The sequence below is a fragment of the Peromyscus leucopus genome, chromosome 1, assembly GCF_004664715.2.
Source record: "Peromyscus leucopus breed LL Stock chromosome 1, UCI_PerLeu_2.1, whole genome shotgun sequence".
NCBI classification, from domain to species: domain Eukaryota; kingdom Metazoa; phylum Chordata; class Mammalia; order Rodentia; family Cricetidae; genus Peromyscus; species Peromyscus leucopus.
Genome location: NC_051063.1, coordinates 139,918,626 through 139,936,842, shown reverse-complemented (window position 1 = coordinate 139,936,842; position 18,217 = coordinate 139,918,626).

Genomic DNA, 18,217 nt, shown 5'->3' with positions numbered 1-18,217 from the left:
TGTGGGCATTAGTTTAATGAAAGACATATAGGGGGAAGTAGTCTAAAAAAGTGGGTCACAAATTTCAGAGGACATACCAGAGTCACTCTCTCGGAGCTTAGACATCCAAATTTGTATTTCTCACCCCCGCGGCCCAAGCAACTTACTCATTCATTGGGAACCTGCTCATCAAATAGGAGCTACATCACAGGAGGGATGGAAGATGCTGTAGACACAGCAGGATGTTAAGCTCTTGAAATTCATGCCACCAGACAGCTTCCAATCCGGGCAGGGAAAGCAGACTTTATCTAGATACACGTTCAGGGACCAGGCGGGGATAAAGGGTTTGACAAGAGCTGAGACAATAAGGGAAGACTACTGTTTCCCTTGGGAGGCTTCTCCAGAAAGGCAGCAGAGCAGCTGTCTACACAGAATTCTAGGGTAAATGAATTCCCAATAGAGGAACTCCAAAGGCACACACACTCGATTGACATTCTGATGTGACAAAGGGACACCAGTCCCCGAGCACTTGCTCTGTATCAGAAGAGTCACAGCACTGACCTTGTTTCAATGATGCGGCAACACTTCCTGACTATGGCTCCCATTTACCCAACTCTACATGGGGGTGTGGCCACAGGTCTATCAAAGGGTGGAACCCATAACCCAAGCCAATGGGATCTCCCAAAGCAGAGAGCCCGTTCTAGGGAACGAGTCCCTCCCAAAGGCAGTGAATATGCAGATAATACAAAAAAAGGCTGATCGCACAGATGTGGCTGCCTCAGATGAGGGGTAGGAAAAGTTCCTTTAATTACTTGGTTATGTGGAATGCAGTATTAAAGAAGAAATCCACAGGCATGTTTACGTTTCTATCTATAGCTACATGTGTTTAGCTGCACAAAACAGTCTCAAAACCAAGCAATGGGAATACAAGCTGGCCGGGCAGTGGTGGCGCATGCCTTTAATCCCAGCACTCAGGAGGCAGAGGCAGGCGGATCTCTGTGAGTTTGAGGCCAGCCTGGTCTACAAAGTGAGTTCCAGGAAAGGTGCAAAACTACACAGAAAAACCCTGTCTGGAAAGACAAAAAAAAGGAAGGAAGGAAGGAAGGAAGGAAGGAAGGAAGGAAGGAAGGAAGGAAGGAAGGAAGGAAGGAAATGCAAGCTGTACGGTTAGGTAAATATGAAACGTTTACAAACAAGCATGCTTTCTCCTTCATCTGCCCAGTTACAGCGTTTGACCATGACCCTACCTTCAGTACGCCACTCTGTTCTTGTTAGCATCTCTTGTTATATGCCCTTCTGCCCATTTTCCTTTTGCTGGTCCTGAGCTTCCCAGCGGTCCCCAGGGCCAGCAATGGATGATGAGAAGGTACCTGCCGAGAGAAAGAGGAAGTCGGTGCTCTTTTCATGCATCACATGGGCTGGCCAAGCAGTTACAATGTGCAGGAGCCAGGAGGGCTCAACATGCAAATCTTTCAGAGGCTCCTTACTAAAAATCATCTTGGCCCTTACTAGGATACAATAATAATTTCTGGAATAGCAGCCTGTTATCCCAAGTCACAAAGTGACACCGTGATCAAAATCAGAATGCCTACTGGGGCCCAAGGACGTGGTTGGAAACGGAAGACTAATTTACGGCTTCCAGAGAAACAGCATTAGACTCAGCTAGCACTCAAGTTGATTCTGGAAATGGATGGAAAATCAAAAATGACAGTTTGGGGCTCCTAAGATGGCTCAAAGATAAAGACACCTACCATGAAAGCTCATCCCCAGAACCCATGTGAACGTGGAAGGAGAGAACTAACTCCACAAAGTTGTCCTCTGACCTCCACATGTATGATGTAACATGTATGTACACCCACACACAAATGACAGTTGACAAGCCACGTGTTAGACTATTTGAAAACAATCCAGTTATGGGTAACACAGCAAAGAAGTTAGGAAAATTTCATGACTACAAACTGACCCCCAGCCAGCCCGGTGGGTTGAATTTCCCCTAGTGAATTGATTTCCTTCTCCTATTCGAATCCTGCTATGTTAGAATTTGTGAAGGTTTCTGTTGACAGTTTTAGCTGTGATTTCCTCTTCTGTCAACTGACAACTCTGATACCCCACTGACCTAGAATAGGATGTCATTTTGAGGGGAAAGGAGACGTCTTTATCTATTTATCTTTCTTTTCCTTTTGAATGGCAGGATATCATATAGCTCAGACCAGCCCTGAATTTCTAATCCTTCTGTTTCCACCTCCCAGGTCCTGGAATTAAAAGCATATAACGCTATGCCTGGTTTTATGCAGCGATGGAAGAATTCCAGCCTTCTCGCAGCACACTGAACAAGCATTCCACCGACTGAGCTACATTCTCGGCCCAGGGAAGTCTTTAAAGTCTAAAAATCATCTCAGGATCATCTCTAAGAAAGAACCAGAGACATGAAGAAGACGCAGTGAGGACCCGGACTGTCCTTAACCAAGGACTTGCTGATCCCAGAAGCCCTTGCTTTGAATTAGCAGAGAGCTCTCTGAAGCCACAGGGTGACCCAACCGGTGCCTCCACAGAGGCCGTGACAAGTTGCCCTGGGCCCTCCAAGAAACACTGGAGGTTTTGTGGCCAAGGCCGCACAAAGATGACTCTTCACACACACACACACACACACACACACACACACACACACACACACATACACACACACACACACACACTCGTCACCTTCACACAGTGTGGTGAAGCTCCGCCCAGCAGAGCCTCCCAAACCCCTGCACCTCTAGCCCTCTACACTCTAAGGCAATGGTTCTCAAGCCTAAAGCTGGAGAGATTAGCCACACCATAAATGGCTGGCAGCCATCTCCAAGATACAATGCTTGAATTGTTCAAGGCCTTCCAACTCATATGAAGCGCCAACCTGCAGCAGCAGCAGCAGCAGCAGCAGTAGCGGCGGCACCCAGGAGCTCTTTAGACTCACAGACTTCCAGCCCCTACCTCACACCCACTCCTCGGAATCTGCACTAGGATAAGATTTGTAAACTCGCGTGCGGCTTGTATACACCATTGACTTGAGAAGTTCTGCTCTGAAGTCCAGGAATGCTGCCGTTTGTTCTGTTTCCTTCTAGATTTTTATTACAAAAAAAAAAAAAAAAAGGTATGTGTAAAGCTTGGTATGATGGCGCACAACTTTAATCCCAGCACTCAGGAGGCAGAAGCAGAAGCACAGACAGGCGGATCTCTGTGAGCTCAAGGCCAGCCTGGTCTACATAGTGAGTGCCAAGCCAGCCAGGGCTTCATAGTGAGACTCTATCTCCAGAAAATAAGTGTGTATAAAAATGCCAACATGAAATGAAATCCATTACTTTGCATGCTGATTTAAGAACAAGCACCAACTTGACAGAAGACAGGCTTCTCTCTCACTTGTTCCTGCAAACCCATCTCCTCACCTGCACACGGATGTTTATATTTACATACATGCAGAAGATGAGAGAACGGTGTGGGACAGAAATGGGAGCGGGCGCGGCAGAACTGTGGGCAATGGGTTATTCAAATACTTATTGAGTGTGTGGGGTGCATCCATGTGCAGGCCAGAGAGTGAGGTTGGGTATTTCCCTCTGTGCTCACCACCTTAGTTCTTGAGACAGGGTTTATCATTGACCTTGGAGCTCATCATTGGCTAGACTGGCTGGCCAGCAAGCTTCAGCAGTCCTCCAGGCTCTACCTCCCCATTCCGGGTTATGAGCACAGGCCGCTGTGTCTGGCTTTGTGAGTGGGTGCTGGGGGTCTGAATGCAGGTCCTCAAGCTTCCACAGAAAGCACTTTACCACCACGGAGCTATCTCCCCAGCTTCACTCTCTGCTTTTAACCAACTTAATAAGCCCAGCAGGAAACAGACCAAACATGGGACTTGAATTCTCCAGGACTCCACAAAGTAATTCGTATGGTCAAAGGCAGCCAAGGGTTAGTCAAGGGTCCTCCACGTGCAGACTGCAGCTCCATCCCACAAAAGTGCCTTCTGCAGCGAGGTCCCCTCTGTGGTTGTCACTCTGAGTTGGGAATCTTTGCATACATATTGTGCAAAGGGACCCAAGTCTACTGGGGAAATTAATTTGTTTCATGTATGCCTTTTGCACAGTCTGAAGGTGATGTTGTACAATATTTTCTCTAATTTTGTGTATGAGATCAAGTTTTACAGTATGGCCCTTAAAGAAATTTCAGATCTGGGGGATTAATAATGCTCAATCTGTATGTGATGCAACAGAAACTCAGGAACATCACACGGTGCTTCTTTGTGGCTTATTGGGGCTTTGGTTTTACTTTCATTTGGGGCCCCTGTTCCCTGTGTTCTCTCTCCTGTTCCTCTGTCTTGACTTGGTCCTCAATCATCTCCCCGTCTAAGAGGCAGAGACTGAGTAGCCCAGCATCCTAGCGCTCATCCTGCAGGGCACCTGCCAATCCTGCAGGGCACCTCTCCACACTTGGCATATTCTTTCTTCTGCGCTCTTCCACAAAGCAAGTACAAGACAAAGCACCATTTCCCCTAGGAAACCACATCTCCAAACCCAGTGTATTGTCACAGCCATGACAGACCCTCTTCCTGATGTAGCCGAAGGGTCAAGGATGTGGAGTTTCCCCCTCTGAGAACTGTGTCATCAACAGATGACTGTGCTCAGAGAAGGGGATGTTCCCAACAGAACAGTGTTCCCGGCAACCGGGGTGTATTTTGTTGTTTCCAAGAATCAATAAGTCTGGGCAAAATTCTGACAAGTCTGGTCATCTGGGTGGGGGTGGGGGTGGGGCAGAAGCAGAGAATCGCTCCAGAAAAAAAAAAAAATCTCAGTGAGGGCTGCAGACTCCTGAAGAGGGGCCTTGCTTGCTCCTGAGAGCAAATACAAGTCGTTCATTCAAGGGCATTTCTCCTCCGGCTCGTCTCTTGGAGGAGCCTGGACGCCTAGCAGAGAGACATCTCAACAGCCTAAATTTTCTAAAAGTCTTAAAAGCTCCATCCGCAGAGTCCATGCCAGTCCTTCAGGCTGGCGGTAACTGAGCCTCCATTCCAAATGCCCGAGCCAAGGGCTGCAGTGTAGGGGCGAGAGCAGAGCGGGCCATGGGAAGGCCGTCACACCAGGCAGACAAACAGAAGTGAGAGACGGATACCGAACTCTTGGGTGTGAGCACAGCAGGGAAAGTGCTCTGTAGAACAACAAGCACGAAGCAAAGGTACACAGCTGCAAGACTGAAAACTAGTTCCGGCGCGATGGCTCAATTGATAGAGTGTTTGCCTTGCAATCACGAGGACCGGCAGTTTTATCCCTCAGAACCCACATTCAAAAAGAAAGGAAGGAGGGTGGAGGGGAAGCTGGGCGTGGTGGTGTGTGTTTGTAGTTCCAGCACTAGGAGGCAGAGACAGGTAGATCCCTGTGGTTCTCTGGGCAGCTATCCTACCTTACTTAGCAAGCGAGCTCCAGGCCAGTGAGGTGGATGGCTCCCGAGGAACAGTTGACCTCAGGCCTGTCTCTGCGCGGGTGCATACCTGCACATAAACAGACACACCATCGTGTATGCACACAACACACTAAGAATGGAAATGACACCAAACAAAACTGCTAATGCCCAGTTCCACAACCGGAACTCCAACCACAGTCTTCCCCCGAAGAAAAACCTGACTGTCCAGCACCAGCACAGGCGAGCCGGAGAAAGCAGGACTCTTGCTTAAGCTAAACCAGTTTGGAGACAGCACTAACGAGAGTTCTCCCCGATTCTTCTGCTGCTCCGCTACGTAATTTATGTGCTCGTCAGACACAATTTTCATTTAATCAAGAGCTATCTTGCCCAACCTTTCAACTGCAGCTAACTTTGTACAAGATGAAATTAGCTCAATACATCACGATGATAGAAATTTTCCTGGGTCTTCCAGGCCCTTCCTGCCAACAAAATGCCAAGGAACCTCGCTGCCTTGGATGGCTCATTCGAATGCTGCAGATCCAAATTTCATTAGGACTGTGTAATAGTACGTCCTGCCCATGGGCTAATTCAGGCCACATTTGCAAAGTTGACCACATCTGCAAGCACCAAGACACCTGCTCGAGGGAGCAGGCCTCCGGAGCAAAGTAGAACATGGAAGGCCCTGCATCGTTTATGTATCCTCCACCTAGTACAGCCTAGAGCGAAAATCTAAAAATTAAAGTAAATTAAAATGGGGAAGGGTGTTGTCAAGCTGAAATGGGGGATGTTCCAGGGGCCAGAGTTTAGATGAAGTTACATTCCAGACAGATTTCCTGGATCCTGTACCTAGGCATTCATAGGCTGATGACCACAGTTGCCATTTTCACGAGAGTGGCCTTGAGTGAATTCTTCACCTCCCTCTGCCTCTCCTCATCTATAAAAACAGAACAGATGTGTGAACTTGCAAGGCTGCTGTGAGGATGGGATGAGAGAAAACACAAGAACTGCTTTGCCCAGGGAGGGACCCACAGTAACTGCTCGACACTGTCCAGTGTGCAGACACATCCTGTCTGTTTCTAGTTTGGGATCTGTGGGCAGAGCCAGGAAGCTTGAATTCCTTTCATACTCAAATCATCACACACACACACACACACACACACACACACACACACACACCACCTCTCCTTCCACGTCTCCCCGTCTCCCTCCTCTTCTCCATTTCACTCCTGCTAGAATACCACAGGGGTTGGCAGAGGCAGGAAGAACAGGAGAACCAGGGCTATTCAGAGGGTAAAAAGTCAGAAACAGACAGAGGGACAGAAGCCAGGCCTACTCTCCATATCACCTCCAACTGACCTCCAGCACACATGGCAGTACCACCACAGTCTTTACCTATCGACACAGGCACCACCCGGACACCCCTGAGCACCGTACAGTCCCGTGTTGTATACTTTTGGACTCAGTAAAAACTAACTCATCCTTATCCATTCCTATATGACTTGTGTTTTTCACTCAATATTATATTTTAGAGATGCACTCATTAAAGCATAAGGCTACTATTTATACACATCCACTGCTGTGTAATATTCCGTTGTGTGACAAGACCATACTTCACCTTACCGCTGATGAACGTATGTGGTGTTTCCAGGGGTTTTGATATGACAAAGGGTACTGCGGTAAACATCCTCACACAGGTACACATCATCAAAAGATTCCCAACCTGTGCATCTAGAAGGACTTTGTGGGCCACAGTGACACCCACTTGATTTACTCTGCTTTGACTTGCTCATGGCATCAAGTTATTTTTCTGAACATCTTGTTCTATTTCCATCCTGCCTTCCTAACTCATGCCAAAAACACTGTAAACACCTTTGAGGCTGCCATTCCTGTAAGCAGGGGCTGCTCGGGGTTTGGAACACTGGTTTAATAGGTCCCCACACCAGTCCCCTGGAAAGTCCAAGTCACAGACCTTCACCAGGGGATGGAGAGGTTTGTCATGTTCATGATTTCCGACAAAGAACTCCTTAAAATGAGTGGTTTTGTGGGCCCCTGGCCTTGGGGATAAAACCTCCCCAGAATTATCATGTGCTGGCCTGCCCAGGAGTAGAACAGTCTGTAATAGTTGCTGTTCACACAGCGACAGTGGCCGATGGCCTCAGATTTCACTTCCAAACCACCTTTACACACCCAGGCTCTCGCTGCTGGACTGTGGTATCTCCGAATGAGGCAGGACTTCCCCCAGCTGGTTTAACCTGTGATGCCTCACATAAAGACCCCTGCATTGTTAACACCCGGTTCAACTCCACATGATTGAATTAAAGTGTAATCCCAGTGGCTGACACAACCCTGTTGACAAAACCCTGTCTCCTCCTCCTCCTTGTAAACACAGTACTCAACTACATTCCCCAGCATCTTTTTTTGGGGTGAGGGGCAGTGTTTCGAGACAGGGTTTCTCTGTGCAGTTTTTGTGCCTGTCCTAGATCTTGCTCTGTAGACCAGGCTGGCCTCCAACTCACAGAGATCTGCCTGACTCTGCCTCTGGAGTGCTGGGATTAAAGGAGTGTGCCACCACTGCCTGGCTCCCAGCATCTTTTGCAACATGCTGTGGCCATGTGACTGAATCCTGGCCAATTGAAAATGAATAAAAGGGCTATTTTGCCTCCTCCAATCTCTCGCCCCTCATCAACACTTTCCCAAGATCCTCCATTCCCTTTTCCTGGCTGCTAGCTGGATACAGTCTCACCCCTTCCCTTGTCACCCGAGTTCATGACAGGAAAGTGGCAGTGACACCTTTTTGACCCTCATCCTTATGGTGGAGAGAAGATCTCAATATGTAACTCAGTTGGCCCTGAACCAATGGTCTTCCAGCCTGGGCCCGGTGGTATCTTTTAAAAACCAACCACAAGGAACCTGCTTTGTCTTTGGAGCAAACACAACAGCTTGGTTGCTCCGTATGTGCTTCCTCATGGACTTACATGATGGTTTCAGCCAGAGATGGGCACATTGGTGAGTCACATGAGTGATTTGCTGCTGAAGTGCCCATGCTACGGGCAGCGTTTCAAAGGTTTGGAATCAAGCTGTATTGCTAGGTAGTGCATACCCACTGACTGAAGACCAGAGCATAAGTGACAGATCCTGACTGAAGTTCCATGAGGAAGTAGTGGCATGTATTAATATTTCAATGCAACACATTCCCTAAACTTTAGAGGAGGAAGACAACAATTATCTTACATTATTTTAGCGGGTTAAGAGTTTGGACACAGCTTACTCACAAGCTGCAATCAAGCTGTGATCTGGGGGTAGGGTATTAACATGTAGGTTCCTCCACAGGACTCAGTCGTTCAGGGGCCACTATGCCAAGGGCTGGTTCCTTACCAGCTGTGGGGCCTTCCTTACAATGTGGCACCTAGGTTCATGGTCCTTCACAAGACAATATTTAGGGTCTACAAGCAGGGGACAGGAACTCCACAAGCAACCTCAAAATTATGATCGTTAGTTCACTTGTAAGTTTTCTGAGCCCAAGCTCTAAATTTCATTTATCTGGTCAAAAATCTTGGTTGTACTTCAAACTACCCCAGAACCCAGTGTTAAATGTGGGAGACCATGAGTGTTTACATCCAGATTGCATTTTCCATTGCGGGCAGTGGAGCTGCCGACAGTTCCAGGAAGCTACTTAGAAGAAACAAATGGCCAGTGACCTAGATCCACTTTGTCAGCACCTAGCCATGTCCTCAGAACTCCAGCTCTTACCCCGCTGATTCTTGAATGCAAAATGTGGGGATTCTGAAGACTTGTTCACAAAGGTGGGTTTTGCCCATTGTTGATGCTAGTATGTAAATGTCCATCTTTGTGCTTCTCAAATAGTAAGATGAACAAAACATTTTGTCAATATACTTGTTAAAAATCATGCTTTTGTTATATAATTGGTGGAAAGTAAATGCCATGCATTGCTAATTAAATGGTAAAAATATACTTAAAATTTCTCCAAATCAACTTTTTATAACATGAGCTTGAAGGTGTCTTGTTTTGCTTTGGGGTGTTTATTTCTTGCATGATGGGGAACGCTGAGCAACAGCATGGTCTCCAAAGGCAGCTGCAGGCTCAATGTTCTCTGACGGATCCCTGTGCCTTACATATACAGCTTCCTTCTCTCTCCAACTCACACGGCCCTGGATGAACCAGGCACACTGGGAAACCCAGTCCAGTCTGTTTCCACAGTCCTATGGGCTGCACAGATGTGGGAATACATCTCCAGCAAGCCCAGGCATTTTAATAAGCCATGGCTAACTCAAATTATGGAATTCTTCAGCCATGTCAAATATGAAATGCTGCCACAGCTGGTCCAGGGTGGAAGAAATCCCCTCCTCCCTGAAATACCACCCTGTATCCAAACACAACTGCATGAGACCTAAACACGAAGTTCATTCCTGCGGCTGCCCTCTGCACCCAGGAGGAGCATAGGCTAAGTGGAGGGCAGAGAGTGACGTAACTGGAATTGGTATTGGTTGGAAGGACATCATCGGGGATAGGAAATAGGTAGAGAGGAAAAGAGGCAGGAGCCAAGACAAACCCAATCATCCCAGAAACCCTTGCAGTGACATTTTGAAGTACACGGTCATTTGAGTTCTAGAACAGGGAACATTTTCAGATGTTAAAATGGTTCTTGCCAAAGGCCAATATTGGTAAATGTTCTCCCTGAGGCTCATTTGGGAAAGAATAATTGTTTATGCATATATAAAAGAAACAACGACTGTACCAACGTCTGAAAGCATCTGAGACTGACCGAATCTCTCCCTGTCAGTTAACTTTACTCTTTCTTTACATTCCCTAGTATTTATTGGCTACAGGGTGTAAAGAAACTGAGGAAGCAGTCCCTGTCCTCAGACTGGTCTGGGGTAGGGACACACTGGGATGCAGGCAACTGTGATACAATACAGGTCAGTCTCCAAAAGTACAAAGATTCTGGATGAGAACTACTGAGGGGCAGAGCAACTTCAAGGTGAACACAGGTGGACCAGACACAGTGGAAAGGATGTCAAGGGACAGAGTTGCTGTACACAAATGAAGAGGAGGAAGTCTAAGACAGTCTATAGCTGCTTCCACTTGTACATGTGTTATCTCATTGTGGTGGTTTGATTGAAAATGGCCCCCATAGGCTCACAGGGAGTAGCACTATTAGGAGGTGTGGCCTTGTTGGAGAAAATCACTGGGGATGGGCTTTGGGGTTTCAGAAGCTCAAGCCAGGCCCAATGTCTCTCTCTTCCTGCTGCCACTGGATCTGGATGTAGAACTCTCAGCTACCTCTCCATCACCATGTCTGCATGCACGCCACCATGCCTCCTGCCATGATGATAATGGACTAACCCTCTGAACAGTAAGCCAGGCCCAATTAAATATTTTCTTTTATAAGAATTGCCATGATTGTGTCATGGTGTCTCTTCACAGTAGTAAAACCAGGACTAAGACACTCATCTTCCACCCCTCATGAAGGGTTGCATCCCTTCCTTTACAAAGGAAGAAAGAGAAGTATGGGGGGGTGCTCTGTTACTTCCACAAGACACCCCAGCTAGGAGATGGCTAGCAGTTTCCCCCACTGGAGGGGCTGGTGGCTATGAAGGGATGTTGGGGAGAAGGTGGAACAGGTTGTCAAGAGATATGAAAACAGGAAGAAGCTGGATCATGGAAATCTACACACGTCATGTGTCAAAGATGCTGCCAGGGGCTGGTGTGAGCTTCAGAAAGCTCATGCCATGTTCCATGTAGAAAATGAATGGAGAGCAAGCAAGGTTGGGGGTGGGATTTCAGGAAGCTGGTTAGATGATGCGACCTCAAGCAGGGGACAGGATGCAGGATACTTCCAAGAGCCTTTGGTAAATCTAGTCAGCTGGGTTCTCCTAGCAGATATAATGGATTACCAGAGGTGAGACAGAGTGGGGCAGAGTAGAAGAGATGCCTGCTACATGGCTGCTATGGGTCCATGCCAACGGCTGGACCACCACAAGAATTCCATGAGCACAATGGGGACTGGGTCTCATCTTCCATCATTCAAGGACAGAAGGCTAAATACTTAGAACATGTCTGCCTGAAAATCTATTCTGCTAACGTGACCAGAATATTCCCAGAAACTGGCCGCCTCGTTCACATAGTGTTTGGAGAGCACTGTGCCTTTGGGTCCTCCCAGTCTGTGTTCCTGACGATGTCTCTTAAAAAAAAAAAAAAAAAAAAAAAAAAAACCCTCGTTTGCATGTATATGGAGGTTCTGCCTAGATGTCTGTCTGCACACATGCATACCTGGCATTCGTGGAAGCCAGAAGAGGGTGTCCAGGTCCTCTGGGACTGGAGTGCTGTGAGCCACCATGTAGGTGCTGGGAATGGAACCCAGGACCTCCGGAAGAGAAGAAGCCAGTGGTCTTACCAATTGAGCCCTTTCTCCAGCCCCTCAATTCGTTTTCAATCGTGCCTAGCTTTGGTCATCCCGGGGGCAGTTCTGACCCCACAGACCCTGGTGGAAATGACTAGATACGCTCTTCTGGATTATTCCTCTTTTCCTTGACACGCCTGAATTTCCTCTTAAGCCCAAATCAGATTTGGCCCCAGACATATTTACCCAACGCTTTAAAACCATGTGTGAGACTTTAGTGAAACTGAATCCATATCTGTCTTATTTTTTTCACACTTAACTCATTCACACAGTATGGACAAACAGCTACTTGACATCCAGAAAGCCCTTCTGGACACTTTATCTTTTCTCTCACACAAGCTGCCAAATGTAAACAAACCTTCTCTCTTGTAGGTTGAAATCTGACTTTAAAGGTATTTTGAGACAGAAGACAGGAGTGGGGGAATAAAAACAGGGAGGGGGTGCTGGGGAGATGGTTCAGTCAGTACAGTGATTCTATGTACCTGAGTTTGGATCCCCAGTACCCAGGAAAAAAGCCAGGCATGGTAGTGTAGACCTGTAATCTTAGCATGGTGGGGCAGAGATGGGGATTCCTGAAGCTCACTGACCTGCTAGTCTTGCTGAATATGTGAGCTCTGTGTTCAGCAGGAGAGCCTGTCTCAAAAGATAAGGAGGAGAATGATAGAAGAAGACACCAACATCAGTTTCTGGCCTCCGTATATGCATCCACAAAACATGTGTGTGTACACACGAGCATGTACATATTCATACACTTCACACACACACACACACAGCAAGAGACAAAGAAAGAGCATAAAGCATCACAGGAAAAGGGACACTCAAATCAGGGGTGTGGTGAGAAACACCAAGGTCATGAACACCAAGCCCCATTGCCGCCCCATCAGCCCCGTGTCTCTCCATGGGAAAACACATTTTCTCGGTAGATAAAATCACTTGCCGATGCCAAGAGAGCAGACTCGCGGAGTGACAGGCTGCCGCTCGGTGGATATTTCCAACTCCTGCTTATCTGTTAGTCACTCAAACGTCCTGAGCTGACCTGGAGCTACTTGAGATTAAATTCTTGTTATTTGGGAGGTTCGCCCCTTCTCCAGAGAGAAGCAGAAGAAGTAACTCAGAAATGGTATTTATTTTACAGCTGCTGACACATCTCGGGGTTATGAAAGCCGTCTGGATTCTTTCCCCTCACTTAGCCAACACTTTGGAGAACTCACTTTTGGACTTTCTGAGTGGGGTGGCTCTCTCTCCTTTCTAGAACAGTCTGACCTCGGTTCTCTTCTTTTCTGCTGAGTCATACCCCAGCACCCACCTCTGAGCAGTTGATTTGTGGAGATCTGAAGAGCCAAGTATCAAAGCAGCACTTGTGTGAGGAGGAATGGCCAGCTGGAAAAACTCCGGGCAAAACTCTCACCCCAAACAGGGCAGCTCCCTGGTAGCTTTTGCATCCAAGCCGAGGATCTATATGCCCTCTTCTCCCATCTCCAGCCTCTCTCACCTCAGTTGTTCAGGGGCTGCTGAACTGAGGGATCCCCAGTGATATAGGGTCTCTTGAAGAATTCACTCGGGCAATTTGCTGATAATCAATGTAGATGACTTTGGGCCTAAGTCAGTATTTTCTAGACAAAAGGTATTCCAAGAATACAATGTGTACCAACCAGTTGAAAGCCATAGTTACCAACCAGCACAGGCCAGGAAGATAACAGGGCAGGAAGTGATCTGTCTTAGTCAATGTTCTATTGCTATAAAGAGACACCATGACCACAGCAACTCTTATAAAGGAAAGCGTTTATCTAGGGCTGGCTTACACTGTCAGAGGTTCAGTCCATTATCAGCATGGCGGGAAGCATGGCAGACATGCAGACAAGCATGGTGCTGAAGAAGGAGCTGAGAGTTCTATCACTGGATCCACAGGCAGCAGGAAGAGAGAGAGCCACTAGGCCTGGCTTGAGCTTTGGAAACCTCAAAGCCTGTCCTCAGTGACAGGCCTGCTCCAACAAAGCCACACCTCCTAACCCTTTCAAATAGTGCCACTCGCTAAGCATTCAAATACACGAGCCTATGGGGGCCATTCTTATTCAAACCACCCCATGGTCCAAAAGCCATCCTAAGCCACTTCAGCTGCTCCATCTTGTGTGTGTCTTATCTCTTCAGCTCTTATGCACAAGAGACATTTTTTATTGTTACTTTTTAAAAAAATTTTAACGTAATTTTATTGATTGTTTGGGAATTTCATATCATGCACCCCAATCCCACTCATTTCCAGGTCCCTCCATCTCCATTCATCACCCCCATAGCATTCCCCCCAAAAGGAAATTTTTAAATTATTCATTAGAAACAAAACAAAGCAAACGATCAAAAAGGCCACTTTTTTTGCTCTCCCCCCCCCCCCCCCGTCTTCCTCACCTCTCCATCACCTCTTCATGGGTCTTACTGGCATTGGGACTGTGGTGTGTCGTGCAGTATATTTTGTCCACTCAGCTTTACTTGCAACCGTTCATTGTGTAATGTGTTGTTGGTTAAGTTCGAGGCCTTTGGCTTCTGGGACACCATTAATGCTGGACCCCCACTGAGACTCCTCTCAGATATCCTGATGTTGCCCTGAGTCAAGAAAATCCTGTGGCTATGGTTCCTCAGGGCTAGTCCCTTCATGTGTTCCTGAAGGTCATAGATGGGTAGATGTTGGGGTGTGCCAACTCAAAGTCCTGGATGTGGGTCTGGGTGGTAGCTGAGTTGGTCAGTGTGATCACTGGGACCAGTCACCTCAGGGAGGGGTAGAGCCAGCTCTATGCCCATGCCATCAGGGCCAGCTTTCCCATACCCATGGTGAGGGCTAGGGCCATCTCTCCTGAGTGTGGGGCCAACTCTTCTGGCAGTGGCCAGAAAGGGTCAGGGCCAGCTCTCACAGGGCCAGCGAAGGGTGGTACCGGCTCAGTACAGCCCTCGAATTTCAACACACATGGTTCCTATGACCCCTTGTGGTAACATGGGCCACAGAGATCAACACAGACCCCAGCTGTAACAGGACTACAGACCCAGACATGGCCCTTGGAGGCGGCTTGGGCCCAGATGTCACCATGGCCACCCAGATCAGTATGGCCTCAGTGACAGCATGGTTCTCAGACACCCACATGATCTCAGGAAGGCAGCCAGGCACCCACCACCCTCTTTCTTCTGTGTCCCCTAAGATACTCTGAAGTTAAAATTCAGGACAGAAATGAGTGCGCACACCTAGTAACTGTGTCAACACGAGGGCATAATGAGCTCACACTGAATCTTCACTGAGTGTATTCCTAAAGACTCAATCTTCCAGGAGTCTAGGAGCCCAGTGAGTGTGGGGGGCAAATGAGACAGCCAGGAATAAAAACAAAGCCTATTGCCAGGACGCAGTGGTGGTGATGGTGATTGTGGTGGTGGTGGTGGTGGTGGTGGTGGTGGTGGTGGTGGCGGTGGCGGCGGCGGCAGCGGCGGCGGCGCGAACACGTTTAATCCCAGCACTCAGGAGGCAGAGACAAGAGGATCTCTGAGTTCGAGGCCAGCCTGTACTTCAAATGAGTTCCAGAGCAGCCAGGGCTATACAGAGAAATCCTATATTTAAAAACCCCCAAAACTGAGCCAGGTGGCAGTGGCATGTGCCTTTAATCCCAGCACTTGGGAGGCAGAGCCAGGCAGATCTTTGTGAGTTCAAGGCCAGCCTGGTCTACAGAGCAAGATCCAGGACAGGCACCAAAACTACACAGAGAAAACCTGTCTTGAAAAAAAAAAAAACCGATGTCATGGTCTCAGATAGAAGGCACCCGGCGCTGACAGATGTACCAGTGATCCCTGGGTAACACTATCTTCTGCTCAGCCAAGCTGTGAGCAATGTGACCAATATGTCTCTTTCCTCCTGGCCCGTTGCAGGGGCCACTATCCTTACGCAAGAGAAGCAGGCCTCACCATGCTCAGCTGAGCTTGAGGCACACACATCCAATAGAAACTCAAAGTCATGTGACCACTGAGAGGGTTTCTGAGAGGCTCAGCAATCAAAATGTTCCCTGGAGACCTTGAGAGACAAGGGCTTGCTAACAGCCAGAGAAGAGGGGTGGAGATCAAAGGTCACCTGAAGACCATTCCACACGACTAGCCTCTGTCTCAGGCCAACCAGACACAAATTCCCCATCTTTAAAATTCAGTTTCCTCATAAATGGCAAGAGTATATAACCTACTCTAGGAGATATTGTGGGGATCTGAGCATGAGCTGCACACACTAGTTTAGAACAGGTAATGGGGCCTGGGGTACGATTCTGTGGGAAGAGTGACTACCCAACATCCACAAAGCCCTAGGCTCCATCCTCAGCACTGCATAAATTAGATACAGTAGTGCACACCTGTAATCCCAGCACTGGGGAGGTAGAGGCAGGAGGATCAGAAGTTCAAGATTATCCTCAGCTACTGAGTGCAAGGCAAGTCTGGGCTACATAAGACTCTGCCTCAGAAAGAACAAGTTCCACCACGTTGGAAATGCTTTTCCAGAGGTATTATCATTCATATTACAAAATATTGTCAATTGTAACAAATGACAGTATGAAGCCCATGCTCTGCCCTCTGATATGAGCCCATGGATACATTGCGCCTGCCCCACTCAGTTCTTCCCAAACCAGGCTCCAAGCTCCCTCTGCCCAGACCTAGTTGTCAGTCCTGAGTATTTTTAGACCTGGCTGACTGGCTCCTCTCCTTTTTCTAAAGGGCAGAGTGAGAGCTTGGCACCGAGAATAGCAGCTTTCCAATTTAATAAACAAGTCTCTGGTTTTGTGGCCACACTGGCACTCTGGGAGGTCAGTTGGCTGTACCTACCTGCAGACCCTAAGCTGTCCATGTAGATACTGGCTGGGCCAACATCTCTCCCTTCTGCCCATGCGCTGCTCCTCAGGAGCCTCTGAGGCACCCAGAGAAAGGGTACAGATGCTTTGCATAGCAATATTGTCCTAGTGTCAATTGTTTGATATTCTCCTGATCGCCCACACCACAGCCCTCACCCAGGATGTATAAATTGTTTTTCCTTCTGTATGTCATTTTCTATAAACCAATGCCATAGGACTTATCGCATGTTTCCTATTTTTTTTATTCTGTCTCCCTTGCTGAAATGACTGACAATTATCTTTATATCACCAGCTCCCAGCACAAGTAGCAACTGTTTTTCCAACAGGACCACGGACCGCACTCCCTGCTGGAGATTCAACCAACCGTCTTATTAAATAAGAAACACAGAACCAATGCAAAGAAGAAAGCCAAGAGGTCAGAGCTAAGAGCTAAAACCTTACCCTTCCTCCTGCGGTGGTCCTACCTCTCTGAACCAGAGCTACTTCCTGTGTGTCTGTCTTTTTATAGTGTTTCTGTTCTGCCTTCTCATTGGTTGTAAACCCAACCACATGACCACCTCGTCACAGCCTGTCTGTGTAGACCTCCAGGTTTTCTATGGTTGGTATGGAGATTAAAGGCGTGTGTATCCAATACTGGCTGTATCCCTGAACACACAGAGACTTACCTAGCTCTGCCTACCAAGTGCTGGGATTACAAACATACGCCACCACTGCCCTGCTTTCCTATGGCTTACTAATAGCTCTGACCCCCGGACAACTTTATTTATTAACATACAAATAACATTTTAATACAAATAAAATATCACCATACCCTGCTCCCATATCTAAGGCAGACATGACTAATCAATCATGACTTTCTTTCCAACTGAGCCTAATTATGAAATGGTGATGGTTTTCAACCCAGTGACAACAAGGGAAGGTGGCAAGAAAAAGAAAAGAAAAGAAAAATGATGCATCCTAATTGCAATGAAATTTAGTGTCTGAAGTCCTGCAGACGCACCATTAAGTGCTTTTGATCGAACTGATGAAGTTTTGTCAGGTTTCCGAAAATAAAACAGTAAACTTACAAAGAAATGCAAATGCCTACACGCTAAGAACTAGGACAGGTATGTAAACAGCCAGATTACAGATTCAAATACAGAACCAAAATATCTCTATGGAATTCACCCAAATTAGCTCAGCTGGAATGATGTAAATGCAGAGGAGATCGGACACGTTGCCAGAACCAATTAGGCCGATCAACTGTTCTGTCAATATGTGTTGGCAGAAAGTTCCGTGCTGAAATTTTGACATGCATGATCTTGCTAGGGTCTCGGGGTTCACAAGTAAGTACAGGCAAAAACATGAAGACAGTACTAAAAGCATCTCCACACATCTTAAGATGAATTGGCAAGAGTACGTTCAAGGGAAGAGACACAAGAACATGCCACTCAAAATGGACCAAGGTTAAATACAATATTTATGTAGTAAAGTGGCTGAGCAGATACTGGTGTGGGTCTTGTATTTGGTAGGAACACAAGTCAGGGCTGGGGAGATG